Source organism: Apteryx rowi, unplaced genomic scaffold (genome assembly GCF_003343035.1).
Source record: "Apteryx rowi isolate R43461 unplaced genomic scaffold, aptRow1 scaffold_95, whole genome shotgun sequence".
Classification (NCBI taxonomy): domain Eukaryota; kingdom Metazoa; phylum Chordata; class Aves; order Apterygiformes; family Apterygidae; genus Apteryx; species Apteryx rowi.
This window is the reverse complement of record NW_020451260.1, coordinates 2,216,798-2,234,375: the sequence shown is the minus strand read 5'-3', so window position 1 is coordinate 2,234,375 and position 17,578 is coordinate 2,216,798. Positions and strand designations below refer to the sequence as shown.

The 17,578-nt window shown below is 43.3% G+C and overlaps 1 protein-coding gene across 1 annotated transcript in view; it reads right to left on the bottom strand.

Annotated features, from left to right (window-relative positions):
* The window catches only part of DCC (DCC netrin 1 receptor), a 593,999-nt gene that overhangs the window by 191,281 nt on the left and 385,140 nt on the right, over positions 1–17,578 (bottom strand). The gene's annotated exons all lie outside the window — the stretch shown is intronic.

The window sequence follows — 17,578 nt, the reverse complement described above, 5'->3', positions numbered from 1 at the left end:
AAAGCAGAGTCCAGCACATGACTTATTAGATAATTGCATCAGAGCAGGATAAAAAGAAAAGGAAAAAGACAGCGAAGGTTAATATTAACCTTGATATATATGGAAAAGTGCTCGGTCTATTTGCAAAATCCAGAAATGGCTAAATTGCTGATTCAAGCAGTAAAATTCATCTTATAAAGGCATCTCTTTACAGAGTTTAAGRGTCTGCGTGCTGTTCACCAAGCATGTATGAAAGCTGGCCAACCAACACAAACGAACAAATTTAATATTTATTATTCGGCAATAATGTCAGTGGTCAGCTATAYCCTGATCCAGCACATGCACCTCAGGGACCATCCACAGTCACCTCACCTTCTCCAAGGCCAAACATGTGGCACCAGGCCTGATTTCACCAGCCAAAGCTGCCTTGAAATGCAGGTTTGGCCATTGGTTTCAAACTAAGAAGCAAACTTTTTTCATAATTGCAGGTCATTTTTGGTCAGTCCTTGTGTATATATTGGTTAGTTACTGTATYAATAGCATTAATTTACTGTGAGATCATTAGAAGTGTTGAATTATCTAAACAGCTTATGAAGGATAGCTTTATGTAAAAAAAGTGACAGTCACTAAATACTGCCTTAAGATTTTTATCCTCCCTAAACTATTATTAACACTCATTATTATTATTATAAATAATAAATACTATTACCCCTTCCATATTGTCATCAATCCAAAAAAGAGGGAATTAAGGAATTTCCCAGTGGCATTTCCAGTGTAATGATGTGTAGAAAGAAAATATTAAGCCATAGTCTCAGTTCTTTTGGCTGCACAGTTGTGATACATTATTTGCACTGAGATTGTGTTTAGCATCCTTAGTCATGGGCCACTGATCTAAATAATGCGCAAACACAAGACTAAGTATAATTCTGTGTACATATCTACTAGAATGACGCAACTATTTTGCTTCACAGTCAGACTGAGCAGATTTAGGCTTCTGACCTATTCTATATGTTGACTTATGTATTATAAGCATGAGTGCACTGTCTTCTTCTGACGAGGACTCGATTAGGTAAATATCATTAGAGAAGTACCAAGGGCAAGATCTGAAAAAACACAGACACACATCTACAAGGTTTTTTCAGTGGAGCTTGGGTACCTAAATCAAAGACAGTAATTCAGAAAACTGCCCCATTACTAGCTACTTTGGCATCTGAGGGCCTGCAGAAACTCTCAGTTCCTCCAAAAAATATACAGGTCTCTGTTTCCTCTGCTGAAGAGGCCTCATCTTAGTTGAGCAGGGCAGTCTGGCACCCCTCTTCTGTTGAAGGTGATTTTGTATTCAAAAACTTGCAGGAAGATGAGCTCTAAGTCCAGACATTTACATTTAGGTGAGTAGGTGTTTGGGTCTATGTACAAGCTCAGTGTCTAAGCTCCCACCATAGAAAACGGGAGATCCCAGATGGTGGAGTCTGAAGAGCTTCTCAAACTACCAAATRGCAGGAGCTACCTTTAAACATGCCGAATAAGTATCTGAACAGTGGAGCTGAATCCACATCCTCAGTGTCCTTGCACAGGTGGAYCCTGTGGAGTCTGATCTGGTAGCTGTGCTTGGAGCATAGAACATGGAATTGAGCAAGATGCTCACAGTAGAGAAATTACATGCATTTATCACTTGACAATGTTCACCTTGTGTGTAATTCCTAATGGTTACAACATTTACAGAGAACGGGAGAACTGGGTTACAGCTGATGCTTCCCCACCTGCTGGCATCTGCATCCCTTGGCCCAGCGCTCGCTGGTTTGGGTCTATCCGGCACGTACGGCCCTTTGGCAGCCACCCGGGGCTGCCGGCTCCACTCCCAGAGCTCGGCTTGGCCGCGGCAGCGACGAGCCACCGCAGCTCTAATGTGCTCTGCCGCTCCGGGCCATTCGGTCTTGCTATGGCCTTTTTTCTGCCAGATTGCGCAAACTGACCTTGACAAATTATTTTTGCAAACAACCCGAAGTTACTAAAATACCAGGGACAAAACTGAGGTGAAAAGCTGCAAGCCGGGGATGGAAGTTCTAATCCACTAAGTGTGTATTTCACTCCGGCTTTCAGTAAACTCTGTAGAGCTATCACTGACAAAAGCAATTTCACTTTTATTGTTGCTAGCAGTGAATAGCAAACATATATAGCACAATAGCACAATATAGAAAGGCATACAACCTGAAATTATCTCAGCAAGTAATATCTGAAATCCTTCAATCTTTCCTATGACTACACAAGATCAATCCACTACTTGTTAAACTGTCTTCATCGGAGTTTGACAGGGTCTGATTTTAGCCTGATGTGTTTTTTTTTTTAACTCCTTATGAAGTTTAGCTTTCTCTGCTCTCAGGGCAGGGGTAATAACCATCTGCTTCTGCACACGTGAGCAAGAAACATTGCTCTGATTCATTTTCCACAAGCATAAGCAACTACATAACACAGRAAAAGCTGAATCTAAGCCAGTAGGGCCTGATTTTCATGTTTCCATTTAAGAAGGCAAATGGAGCATCTCATATCCAGAACCCAAAACTCCCATTATTTTTAAGACAGAATCCACTGAGATTTCTGTGATCCTCTTATCATTTTCCCAGTAGAACCCACCCTTGCAGTCCTGAAGCAAAAGTTTTTTAGAAACACAKAAGTATGTTTGATGTAGGTGCTCAGGACCTGCTTGTTTACAGCCTTTATTTATGAAATAAAGACCAGTTGTAAAACATGTACAGGGCCAACTATCTACTGAGTTTTCAAGCAGCTAAGGGCAAGATTTGCTCCGATCCAACCTGTGCAGCTGCACTTAGCACTGGAATCCGCTGCCTCTTCTTCTCTCACACTGTGCGCGCCATGGCCATTCACCAGCACTTCCCACATACAGCACTCACAGGCTATTAGTAATTTAAAATATTGGAACTTGAGACCCAGCTCAGAGACATTTCTTTGGTGAATGCAGCTTTAGCATGTCTGCACGCAGGACAGTGTTGCTTTCCTGCAAACTCAAGAAAGGAAGAATGGAAAATGCTACTACAACTCACATATTATTCCAGTCCTATGATGTGAAAAAACATGTTGCAGCCTCAACAGCTGACATGCTCACGTAGCGGTCTGCACACAGGGGGAAGCAGATCCTAGCAGCAGCACCTCTACCCTTTAAATGGCACCAGCGAGAGACTGGCAAAAGCTTATGTGGGGTGTACAAGAAGAGATGATGAATGAATCGAAAAAACCCTCATAATTATATCCCAGAAGGGATGTGATATCAAGATGTACCATCATAACTGCTAAGCGGAGGTGGCAATAGATGACATGGGTCATCTTCCCAGCCTGCGAGCCGAAGGCAGCGTAGGACACAGACGGGGCCTGGGCAAGGAGCATGGGACGCTCCTCCCAGCTCCGCAGCCAGCAGCCCACCAACGTCGCTACTACTGGCCGGGCCACCTCCCCCTCTTGGGCATTTGTATCGTCTCTTGTACTTCTCTCCATCTTGCTGCGTGCCGTGGAGCGCATGGACATCTGCCTCGACTCTCATGTTCCTCCCAACATATAGAGAGCACCTAATCGACCAGCCGGTGCGAATGTCCTGCCAAAACCTCTGAGCCTGAGCTCTGGTCACATCCCATCTCAATGAGCTTCTGTGGGTCATTCACACCCTTTGGTTTCCAGGCCGGCGCCAATCTATCTTAAATTGAAAATATCTCATCATCTACGTTCTTTTCTCTTCGGCATTCCAGTGACTAGCGATCTTCAGGCATTACAAGCTATCCAATGCCTGACACTGTATATTCATGTTTCAAAAACTCTGTTTATTATGACTGAGAAGTTACTTGCTTACAGAAAATATTGCTCTTGGATCTCAATTGGCAATTATAAAATTGATCTAAAAGCTCTTCTAATAATCCTCATTAAGGACCAAGTCATGAATTCATGAGCTTGACTCTACTGTTTTTAAAGCAGTAACGATGGGCATGTGTTTAGTTACTCATGTTTAATTCACATAGAAACTTAAACTGCTTAAACATATACTATGTTGCCACATCCCTACCTTTAAAAATCATACTCATTTTTTCAGAGAGATAAGTTAATACAGAGAACAATTAGTGACCTGTACCCATGTAGAAGATCTGGCTGTATCTCAGCGAAAGTGGTTAATTTTCATGGCATTATTCATTTAACACTTCTTTTTTTTCCCCAAAAATTACAATCTTACCAAAGTGAAAACTATTCAAGCTGTCAGTTCCCAATGTTTTACACTTAGAATTTGAGAAAATAAGAACATCTACTGTAGGCTATCTATACCTTTAAAATACTGTCAATTAAAGCTAGTTGGTAAGATTTGAAACTCAATACTTTTTTTTTTTTTAAAGCAAAAACGAGAAACCTGCCACACTTCGAATCTTCAACCAGCTCTCCTGCTGCAAATCACGCTTTGCCTAAATATCCCACATACCCTGACGCTGAAATACATTTCAAGACATCGCATGAAAATTTTCAGCAAAGACACTGCATCAAAATATTTTTGATGTTTTCTAACAACTATTTTTCAATTCCTCAATATGAWTTTTTTTTAACTATAGAAAGGAATTTTTTATATTTTTCAGTTTTAAAAGACTTCTGAAAATTCCACTAAATGTATTTAAACATACAAGGAACATACAGGTCTTAAGGTAAGCGTTTCATTTCAGGAAAACAAGATGTTTCATTCAAGTTAAAATAGAAATCTTTTGGATTAATTCAAGTCCCTCACCACCACCTGCATTTTTCTTGGGTTTAGCACTTGAAATCAATTATTCATACAGCAAGAATTTCAAGAATGATATGAGAATATGAATTTGTCCTCATCTCTCAATCCTCAGAGTTAAAAGGAAAAGCTATTTGCATGAAATTTTAATTCCAGAAATAACATCAAGCACATAATTACTGTCTAGTGTTGCTCTGTACACTCATATTCTGGTCAGTTCCGTCTTTTGTTATATTCCTGTATTTGGGGAATTTAGTTGTTTTTCAGAACCTCTTTGACTAATCTTCCATCGAATGAACTGTAAAAGAGGTAACAGAGAGAAGCAAGCTGCAGGATTGTCTGTAACTCAAGAGTTACCGCATATGCAGCACTTGGGAACTGCAAAAGCGAGGCGCTCTTCCACTAAAATAAGCTTATATAAGAAGATCTGTAATAGATATCAATTTTGGCTGATTCTTCATTTTTTTAGGACACGGACATTTTTGAAAGAATTGCTCTCATTTCATTTTACAGAATGCCCATTTACTTTAATGGGGCGATGTCATTAACTCTCCTGACTGCAGGCCGCTCGGAAAGTTTAGGGGACAGCAGTGATTTCCGGGGTCGGTCCTCTGAGGYGGTCACGGACCGTTGCTGGCCCCAGCCAACGCGGGCCACACGGCAGCCACAGCCCGCTGCAATCCTGCCTCCGTTTTTAAACAAAAAAAAAAAAAATCAATAAATATTCATTTATATTAGGGGAGGAAAAGACCAACTCTAAACAAAAACACCACCGAGCTGGTGTGCAGAGCACAAACAGTCTAATTTTACTTTGTAATTGCTACAACACAAATACGAATTTGCAATTGTATTAGTTTTGTGACGCATGACCAATTGTTCCTAATTCAGCAGACCACACCGAGATCTGCGGATGGGAGGAGCTGTATCTTTACACAGTGGTATTATAACGTAGGAAGATTCATTTAGAGAAACTCAGAATATAAGAGCAATCCTCTGCTTCCKTGTTCCAGACATACCACACAGACAGAATAAGCCAGGAACCACACGGAAGAAACCACCCAAGAGCAGAAGGTACATGCCGGTGAAGGACCTGTATGAGGGCACGTTATTTGATGCAGGGGTCATGGGCACATTAGTGATGGCAAGCCATCGAGAGGAGAAAGCAGGGAGCATTTATGCATTTTACACAGCACRTGCACGAGACCATTACTAGCCCTGCTGGCCACTTCTAAAACCCAGCAGTGATCTGCGGCATGGACATGGACCCATGGGACCCATGTCCATGGGACATGGACCCAGTCTGTCCCAGCCATTCAAGGGTCTCCAACCCTCCCAGGTTCAGTGACAAAGTTAGGGAGAATCAGTGAAATAGAGAAAACCAAATGAATCCCAGTGTCTTAGTCTGGCTGTTAATTAACTCATTACTTTGAACAGGTGGTAAATAAATTTTGATCTTGTTTCTAACAGCTAGAAGAAAAGCAGACACTGTATCAGATGACCTTTAGGTAGATAGAAAACAGGTACAATTGTCTCAAATATGTATTGAATCAGACAAGTTACTGGTAGCTCACTACTCGTGGTCAAACAAAACACTCTTTTCTGTGCGAGCAACTCCTACTACCTTTTGGGGGGACCATGCACAAATTTTGGCCCTTCCAGTTTTCATCCAGCCTATGAACCAGACAACGTGTCCTCAAAGTGCTATGCCTTAAAGCATCTTCTTCAGCCATTATGTGTTTAAATCTATCCTCCAAATGCAAGCAGAGATCGTATTTCCACAGCTCGTACATGAGTGCATGTCTTTACATTTGATTTGTCCCCATGCATTACATTTTATCCAATGACACCAAGCATGTGCCAGCATGTCAGGGTACGCTGGCATACGTTTAAATATTTTCAGCCCGTATGCAGTGATACTAATTTACCAAATAAAAGATCTGTCCTCCTTGTCATATGGACTCCCTCCCTCCTGGCTCCTTGCACAGCTATTCATCACTTCCTCRTGCCGTAAAGATGTTCCTAGACACAAGTCATGCAGTACTAATTTTTATTATGCATCTTTTATGACAATAAAGATACCTTGCTACAAATCATTAAGTTCACGCGTGTCAATAATGCCTGATGTCACCATAAGAGGAATTTGCTCCTGACTCAGTATCTTTCAGGATTAAGCCAAAAGCTCTTTCAAAACAACATGTACACATGTGAAATAGGAAGTCTCTGAGAGGCTGGGGAGATCCTGAGAGCTGTACCCGGTGTAATAATAATTAGATCACAAGCTAAATACACACTATTGCTTTTTTTCTTCCTCTCCAGCCTCATTTTCTTAAATACAGACAACAGAGATGCACCTAAGAGTAATAGTTTAATGGCAGAGTTGTGATAGAGGGAGGAAGGAGACTAGTCATCTGCTAATGGGCTGTGAGCTCGAACCAGCAAACAGGGACTCCTCCACGAAAAGCACGCCCACGTGCCGCCTCCTCCACGCGCCTCGAATCGCATCTCGACAGAAATGCCGCTGCCGGGAGCGGAGGAGCAGGCAGGCTCTTCCCCGAGCACAGCGCACGAGACCCACCTGCGGCTCGACTCCGACATCGGGAAGGCAGCTGGAATGAGCCACGGAAAAGTGCTAGGAGGGCCCTGCCAAGTCAATGTGCCCCTCAACGCTGCCCGGGCAGAGCTGGGGTAATTTGGGCGAGATGTTGGTGCTGTTGCACACGCCGCGTGCCCCTGTACAGTGACGGTACCACTGAGGATGTCCTCCACTCCTCTCTCTGCGCCATGCGCAAGCCAGTCATTCACCTTGGCTCTGCAGGCTCCGGGACGAGCTCCTCTGCGAGAAGGTTACTCAAACGTCCTACCGCACCCAGTGCGTCCCGCTAGGGAAAGCGGGACCCTGAAACGCGAGCACCTCGCTCACGGAGCAGGCGGCGGTGGGGAAGGTCCCTCATTCTGGGGGGARTCACCCCACACCTCAGAGCGTCCCACATCCCAGACCTTCCCACGTGGGCATTGCTCATCCCCGCATCGACATGAACCTGAAATACCTGATGATGACGCCTGACCTGGAGCCTTTCCRCTAGGTCGTGTCAAAGCCGGTCACTGACAGCTCTTGGCTTTGTCACAGAGCCACCAGAGTTACGGGATGGACACGTTACACCCAAGGAAGGCCTCCAGCTTTGCTTGCTGCAAGGAGGGGCAACAGTGGGAAGCAGGAGGAAGGCAGCCATGGAGGCATCGCATATTTAATAGATTTTGAAGGTTTTCATGCTGAAGAAAAGAATGGGCCTGGCAAAACACTCAACACATCAAAGAGGAAGGGGCTCGGGAAGAGAGGAGCCGGGAAGACAAGCCAGAGCCAAATAAGGAAAGCAGAGAAAAGACGAGAAGGAAAGGCAAGAACGACTTCTTTCCGCGGACAGCTTCTGAGCGTTGCACGTTGCCAGTAGGGTGCGTCTGCACGGCAGCACTCACACGTCAAGCTAAAAATATTGGGGGGAAAAGGTTTACCTCCTTCCTCCACGTCTAATGGCAAGGTCATGCTGTCAATGAAACAATACCTACAGAGATGTCTTTTTGCCCCCGTAAGCACAGATGGCACAACTACAGATTCTTATTTTGAAATTTCACAATGAAGGTAATACTATAAAACTCCGTAAATTCCAATTAATCCAGAGCGGTTTCGTCTGACGGTTATACTGAAAGCTATTTTAAGGAAGATGAAACCCAGGCGCTTACCTGCTGTTTAACGTGCTGAACGATGCGTTGCACGTTGAGGGGGTTAAGTGCAATGGTCTGAACCGGTAGCTGGACGCAGGCAGGAAGGGCAAGGCAAAGATCTCCGCGCAGGGGCCGCAAGAGAGCGAGCGCCCGTCGGGATAACAGCGTTTGCACTGTTGCAGCAAAGCTGCTCGTTCAGAGTGAGAACAAAGTGTTTTTATTCTTCTCAGATCATTAACTATTGCCACCGAAGAGCAACTGTACGCAGCACCCTGCAGCACACGCACGGCCCCTGCCTGCTGGTTCACCCTAGCAATTCTCCTATAAATAATGCCCAACTGCTTCCCTAGCACTTCTTTAACTGCTGTAAATCTTGAGATGTTTCTGTCTGCATATCTGAATGTGTCCTGGACACGGCTCTGTTCTCCGGCGGTTCTCCGGGGGGATTCGGACAGGCCGGGCCGTGCACGAACACGCACTTCTCTCTTTCTGCACACGTGAAAGAGGAGTGTCAGCATATATACATTTGTGTAAATGTCACGTGCCATTTCTTCCCTTTTACAGCCGAGAAAATTTGCATGGAAAAGATCAGAGGCAAATACGGCCATAATGGCTGCTTACATCTATGCAGTGGACAGAGCTTATTAATTAACTGACACCACACAATAAAATAAAATAAAAAATAAAATAAAAAATAAAATAAAAAATAAAATAAAAATAAAATAAAAATAAAAATAAAAATAAAATAAAATAAAAATAAAAATAAAAATAAAAAGGCAAACCCACCAGCGCTCAGCTCCGCCGTTTCGAAGCAGCGCCCTTGCTTTCCCCTGCAGTGCTGCAAGGGCAGCGCTGGCGTCGCTGCGCAGGTGACATCTGTCACCATCAATTAGTCACCAAGAAAAACGGGGGGGCGAGGGGCAAGGGTTTGCTGATTGCACGAAATTCAATCACCCGCAAACGTCCCCTGAGGAAACGCTGGTCAGTTCATCTAGTCCACCGTCGCCGATCCCCGGAACAATAGCTGCCACTCACYGAAAAAGCAGAAACACGCTACAGATTTTTAAGGCAGCCAAGGGACTTCATGGTCAAATACCGACAGCGTGAAACAGAAACCACAGATGCTGGAATCACCTATGATGTTCAAAATGCAGAGAGGGGAGCGTGATCGTGTTTGCTGTTTTTGCAAGGGAAATTCAGCAGTGCAGCAGATATTTCTGTTAAGGATTTGGATAGTGATGGGCAGGTCAACTATTTGCCACTGTTCTTCATTAGCTTCTCTGTGCAACGGCACGCTGCGCACAGGTCCCAAGAGCTACAGCTGCCTGAATAATATGGGCTGCACGGTTGGTCAGCGAAAGTTAAACTTGCTTTAAAACCGAGCTTTGAAGGGTTTCAAAGTATTCCCGAAGTTGACAGAAAGCTGAATGGTAGTTTTTGCTGAAGAAGGGAAAAAAAAAATAAAAAGAGGGAAAATTTTGGAAACACAAGAACATTCCAATTTGTCATTTTGAAAAATAATCATTTAAGAAACATGTGTCTCAGCCTGTTTTCAATGAAACTTGCCAACCTCTGATCTTGAAATGATATCTTCTTATTTTTAAGAAAAAGATAAAGTGAATTTAATATCTGAATTATATTTGAACCAAAATTTCACTGTATTGTTTTTATTCTTTAAAGCACCCCAAAACTATTGTAARCTCCGAGCACCTACACTGGGAACCATGGTATGCTGGCGGATTTAAGATTTGTGCACTCTGAGTTTGGACAGACTTTTCCAAGAGCTACGCCAGGTACTTAATAAGTTTGCTCACACTTTGGGCTGTCARTCTTCACGACACATCTCCAGCTCTCTCTCTCCTGCCCGGAGTTAGAGCCACAAAGGCACCAAATGCAGGTCCAACACCTCGCACCAGCGAGACCCTCCAGGTCTTCAGCCAACCGCCGCTTGGACACACAAGAAAGTAAAATCTCTGAATTATACTGAACACATACTCATTTCTGCTGCAAAACTCCCTTAGGTTTCTGTGGATGGACATGCGCACAAGCCTCCAAGTCGTGGCTGGGTCACGTTACCTGAAGCTTTAACTTCTACGCAAACACAAGCCTTGGCTGAGAGTAGGATTTAAAGATGTGCCCCTATTCTCAAACCCACCAAACGCTGCCTACTCGCAGCCGATGGGACAGCGGCTCCTCTCCCCGGGCGCACAGCATACCTTCTCCTACGTCCCACTCCAACATCTAATGCATAGCTCCCATCGGCTACATCTTACCACCTCCGTTCTCACGAGCTGTTTATCGTCATTGCCCTAAAAAGCTTTTCTCCTCCTACTGCCGTGTACAATGCCTGTTGCTCAGCCCAAGCTTGCTCCCTCCATCCCCAACTGGTGGAGACGACACCGTCCCTGCTACTTGTTTGGGATGCAACACGCCTGTTCCCAAGTTTCAGGTTAATTAAGACCGCAAAGAGTACGGACCTCCACAATGAATCTGATTTTAACAACCGCACGCAGCACCTAGCTACTATAKCAATAGACTGGAATGAACCTGTAAATAAATAAAACAAACCTTCCACAGCAATTTGCCTGAGAAGGGATTTTTAGCTCCCAAACCCTTCCTGGGGCTATGACTACTTCGCTCCGTCATGCAGCAAAAAACTGGCGTAGCCCTGCTGTTCCCAGCTGGAATAAATGTCTATGATCCACAACACTTTTTAGGGTTTTTTGGTAAACTGCAAAAAACTGTCAGCTGGTTTTGCTTTACCAAACATCTGCTGTGTTTGGCCAAGTGAAAAACTAAGGGAAGAGCACAGAAAAACTCATGAGCAGCTTAACGTGCGTTTGTTAAGGGGCCGACTCGGACTTGCACCAAAACAGCCTGTGCTCTGCTCAGATAGCCCAAGCTGGGGATGGAAGAAGAGGAAAGATGGCTAGGTAACAAAGGCATTTTTCCAGGAATATAGGTGTCTTGGGTTCAATTGCTAGCTCTGCAAGATTTTCAGCATACCACTGAGCCTCTCCCCTCCACTCTGCTCCTCTCCCACCTGCACAATGGAACGGTGATGCTTATGTTTTATTGCTTTTTTATGGCGTGGATCACAACACACACTGTTCCTCAGGCACGCAATAAAAGATGCTCCCAAATCACTTACCTTGAGACAGCAGTCAACATGCAAGTAAATTTAGTAATCTGAATGCTCAGATCTTAGAGATAAAAGCATCAAGAGAGACTGATGAGGATCTAAGAGGTCTTTTTCCATCTGCTATTGCCCAGGTGCCAGGACTAGTTTGCTCTTCCCACTACTTTTTTCCTGACAYAGAAATTACATCAGCTCAGTCGCTCTGAATTTCCTTTTCAACCCATCATTTTATTGTACAGTCTGCGTAAAATTGGACGAAATAGATGCTACCATCCAGCTTAAAAATAAGCAAAGATAAGAGAAACATCTGAGTCCAAATGTCTTGGAAAGTGAGATTTTAAATAATCTGGACAGCTCTCGAATGACTTCATTTTTTGTGAGGCAAGAGGCAGGGACGCCTCAGCTCGCATCGCTCCCCCGTGCCCGGCCAGCCTTCAAGYAGTACAAAGTCCCTGCTCCTCACCCTTCGTAGAAAGACCTTAAATTGCCCAACTGATTTTAAAAAAAGAAAAAAATAGTAAAGAGGGGAAGGTCAGCGACAGACAGATGGACACACTGATCAACAGACAGACAGTGCAGTCGCATGAACTTGAGGGGAGCAGCCTAACAGGCAGCGGCACAGGCAGGGAGTGGGCAGCAGAGCCCGAAGGAGGCGCGATGGAGCCGGAAGACTGCAGCTCGTCATGCACCCTCAACGGTGTCTGCCAAGAGCAAGACAAGGACCACAGCAACCGAGAAGCAGCTTTAACAAGCTAATACAGGTTTAACGTAAAGGAAAGGCAATGCCTATCCAGAGCGAGAGCTGTGCATGCGTCACAGAAGTGACTGCTTTAATAAAGCCTTATGAATCTTTGGCAGAGAAGCAAAGCCATCAAGGGGCTGGAAGACCTCCAAGCGCCCCGTGCAAGATGTACGGTACGCACCAAGGTAGCCCGAGAGCAGCACTGTTAAGAGAGAAGGATTTGCAGCTACTTTGACCTTCAAGGCTTTTAAAAATAAGCCACGTGGCAGCGTGCAGCGCACAAATACTTTGAGGAGATGTAATTCATTAACAGCAAAAGGGTCTCCCCATCAGGAGACAACCCAGATGTTGCCTCCCGCGCAACAGGGCAGCGTCAGCCTCCCTTCAGGCACGCGTGAAGGCGTATCCATCACCAACGGGACAGGTCTGGGGCTCTGCTCGGAGGTAGCTCAGGAGAAGCCACACGACAGATCCCGGTGCCCCAAGCGCATCGAACACCCACAGTGCTCGGGAGGCAGGTACGCCGTGCCTCCTGCCCCTGTCCACGTCACGTCCCCAGAGCTCACCCGGACGCCAGCAAAGACCTGTGATCAGCTAGAATTACTGCAGCTGCAAGGCACAGGACGGGAGGACACAGACCTACAGGCAAACGGGCTTCATTAGGTGCTTTGCTCCCAGAACAACTGCTCCACAATGTGAGTAACAAAATCAGTAATTAGGAGGATTCCCAACCTGAGAGAATTAGTGCTTCCAATCTATAATAAACCTATGAGAAAGCTCAGTGGTAGTTTACTAAGATAAAACAAAATAAAGTAAGACGCAGCAGAGATTTTAGGGTCCTGCCCTTTTTAAAAAAGATCTCCCCTTGACCTAACTGCATTAATAGAATAGCAAAGAGATTGGTTGAATATGACTTCTAAGACTGTTAGCATGGTAGAAAACACTGAAAAAACATTAGTTTATATGCTACATGTTTCCTAAGGTAAGTTTTACAGATATTGAATTTACAGGTAAAAACAAGAAACCAGCAGAACTAATCTGTACATTAATGAAACGCGGTGTGGCCCATTAGAAAAGCAGTTACTTTGAGACAACAGGAGCGATATTTATAGCAGTGTGTAGTGATACTAATAGTTTTGTTAGCATTACCTACTTTACTATAGACTTAAAAAGAATTATACATAATAGTGGCAGTTATGGTAGTATCTTAAAAATTGCTGGCTTTTTACCATTCTAATTCTCTCTTCAATCACCCGGTAATTTTCAACCTTTTTCTCACCTATTAGGTTTCAATTTTTCAGTTGAGAACCACCCACTAGTATTTTGTGAGGAAGAAGATATGGGGGATCTAATGGGAGAAATATTTCACTCAGTACGGGGAAAAAAAAAACCTTTTGTAACGATTTTACTTTACGCAGGAGCTACAGAATCAAGATTTGATCTGGAAATAATTCTCCTGAATAATCTCATGGGGCACCTGGAGAAAATCATTTTGGCTAAAGTTAGAAATTATTGGAAAAAACAGGGGGGAACTGGGGACATATCCGACAAATGCCGGCTACCGAGAACATCACTGCGCGGGAAAGTCGAGCAGCTGGGTCATGCGGCTCCTCAAGGAGCTTGACACAGAGGACTTGCTGCTAGAAGCTGGATCAACAGAACTCATACYAACCTTGGCAAATATTAATTACTATATAATTCTGATTTTTAGTACAGTTAATATATACTTTTTTTTTTTTTTTTTTTAAAGAAGGTGACAACATGATCCTCTTCTCCCCCCAGCTTTGTTCCTTGGAGAACATAATTACAGTGCTTTTTTTTTTCCTGAAATATTGCTTTTTCTCCTAGATAATGCTTTGAAATAAAGTAGCATTTCTTAGCAGCAAAATTGGAAGTCTAAGAAAAGAATCTTTCCATTTGAAATATTAAATGCAATTTTATTTTTACTGCAATGATTAAAAAAGTAAAGCTGCAGTGGCTGGGGTTACAGTTCCTAATCATCTAAGGCGACAGACTTAAAACAAGTCTATAATTGTCAAGGAGTCTTAAATAATTGAACAGTAAGACACAGCATGGGAGGGTGTGTTTTTATTGTGTAATAACATCTCAGGATTCATTATTCATAATAATTATGATTATTAGGCTTGCAAGTTTTCTACTGCAGCCTTTGAAAATTCCCAGACTGATTCTGCAAGCACAGAGAGCTCAGAACAAGGCAGAGTTAATTCGCTTTTAGTTTATTACAGTCCCCTGYCTTAAGTCTGCTACTAGAGGGAATAGTTCTCCAGCATGCAAAAACAGAGAAAAACTCACTGTTTTAAAATTAAGATTTCTGCAGTTTCTTTTAAAAATTATGACTCGGCACCTCCTCGATCTGAAGTCAAGGGCAAACTCCTCACTGCTTCCAAAGGTACAAAGCAGGCCCATATAAACCGATACAGAATTAAGAATTACACAAAAACATTTGATGCTGAGGGCTGCGTTACGATGCCCTCACCCATACCGAGCGGTCGCTCGCACGGTGAACGCTTTGATACCAGCGAGACTGTCCATGCGCTCCCTTATTATTCAGAGCCAGACAGAAGTGGTTCTCCTGTCTTGAGAAGAAATTTGAGATAAAAGGCAGAGAGCAACGTTTCTGCATTCGGATGAGCTCAAGACCTTTAGAAGTTTTTCCAAGGAAAAAGGGAGAGGGAGCTGCTGCCCAGAAGTGTGGGGGAACCATCCCTCCTCGGGAGGGGGCTTCAGCCTCGGCTTCACCACCAAAATCAGGGTCTTGCCCTCGCATTCACTTGTATTCTCTCAAAAAAAGGGACAACAGCCACCAGCTCTATCGTTGTTAATAAAAAACACATATTCTGGTCCTAGGTAAAGGGTTAACTATGAGGCTGCAAGTGGAGAAGAATCAGAGTATACAGAAATAGCTAAATACATCCCTCCTCTTAATACCACGCATTACTGGGAAAGCTGAAATAAAGCAACAGAACAAAACATGATCAAGTCAGTTCGAGAACAAGAAAGCTTTTCAATTGAAGTATTTCAAGTTACAGTTAAGATGACAGAAAAATAAATAATTTTTCCCCACAGTACTTAYGAAAGGTGATTCACCAAAAACTGCAGTCAGATATAAACAATCCCCAGTGCTGTCAGGAGAGTTACTTTCCAGCTATTCACTGATGGGAAAATGGAGCTAAAATTTCCCTGCCAGCGCTCTCCAGCAGACRCCGTAATGGCCCAAATACCAAGCAGCCGGTTTGCGATCCCGACATCTCTGACCTCGCGGAAAGYAACTCGCTACTACAGTCCGTGCTGACGCACAGAGCAGTTGTTTAAGGCTTGCAGGCATCTATGGAGGCTTACTCTTGGCTTGAACTTTTACCGTCAGCCTGAAGCTTTGCTCTGGAACGTGGAAAAAAGCGCCCTGCAAAATACGGAAGCAACTTGCAGCTTTTTCTTTCCAGCATCTTTCTACAAGCCTCACGATTTTGAATGGAAATTCTCTGGTTGAATAGTTACAGGAATAGTGGAATCTTTTTTACATAAAGTTTTCATAGTTCTGAGAAGAGATTTTTTGTTTCTGAAACGATGTTGAATTTTTCATGTTTTATTTACAAAGAAAGACAAATAACTGAGACTTTACAAAAAAATTACTCATCCAACTTTTAAAGAGGAGAACGCAATAAACRCAAATTTCTGAGAGGATTCAAAAGCTCTGGGAACTTAAGAAAATCTTTTGATAGATCTAGCTGAACAAACATAATTCTACAACTCCATAGAGTAAGAGGGTATAACATAAATCAGTAATTTATTTTAAAAGAAAAATCATGATTAATAACAAATTTTGGAAAGGAAAATGCTATTAGCATAGCAAGCTAAGCTAATGAAAATGCAAAGCAGCCAGTAAATAAATGGAAACACAATGAATGCTTTATATAGAAGAAAAAAATGAAATGAAAAATATTTTATGCAGGAAAAGGAAGCATCGTTTAAAAGAAAAATAAACCTTCTTAAAAACTCAACAGTCCTTGCAAATTGTAATGACAAAGATTATTATAATAGAGGTGATATTTGCTCCAAAAAGAACATGGCCTCATGTAAGAATACACAAGCATGAAAGAAAAGTAAGATTTAGAGTACTGTCTGCACAAGCACTGGAGTTGAAGGAATAGATCAGGAATTTTTTTTTTCTTTTAAGATCTATTTTTCTGGGCTCTGTGTACAAAGACACAATAACCGAATGCCATGCCAAGACCTGAAGAGCTGAAAGAGTGTAAGATATATCTTATAAGTATTCAAGATCAATAAATAAAATTTTACAATGTGTCATATCATAAATACATCATACCATGTCATGCGTTTGGAAATGTCAGGCAAATAACTATTAACCTTGAGGAACAGATAATTTGTCTCATTTAACTGGAAGCCTGTGAGAGCAAAGGCAAGGAGCACACACTGGCGATTAACTGCTCCAATGGAAGTCATCTCCTGAAAAGGAGCCACATCCATTGTCTTCAGACAGTAGCATTAGATAACTAGAGTGGTGCTCTGTGAAAATAAGATGGCTTGAAAGAGAGGGTTCTATCTTCTTATCTCACCATAGGGAGGATGACACTWGCCCTGTAGCTTCTTTAAGACAGCAGAGGAGGAGAGAAAAAACATCTAAAAAATGAGAGTAAACATCATCCTGGTAGCTATTACAAGCATGGAAAAACACCCAGCAGGAGCTGGAAGATGTTCACAGAATCACAGCATGGCTGAAGTTAGGCAGGACCTCTGGAGATCATCTAGTCCAATATCCCTCCTCATGCAGGGTCACCCAGAGCACATTGCACAGGACCCTGTCCAGATGGCTTCTGAATATCTCCAAGGAAGGAGACTCCACAACCTCTCTGGGCAACCTGGTCCAGTGCTCTGTCACCCTCACAGGAAAGAAGTTTGGCATCATGTTCAGAYAGAACATCCTGTGTTTCAGTTTGGGCCCACTGCATCTCACCCTATCTCTGGGCACCACTGAAAAGAGTCTGGATCCATCCTCTTGACACCCTCCCTTCAGATACTTAGACACATTGATAAGATCCCCTCTGAGTCTTCCCTTCTCCAGGCTAAACAGGCCCTGCTCTCTCAGCCTTGCCTCATAAGAGAGATGCTCCAGTCCCTTGATCATCTTCGTAGCCCTTTGCTGGACTCACTTCAGTGGCTCCATGTCTCTCTTGTACTGGGGAGCCCAGAACTGGAC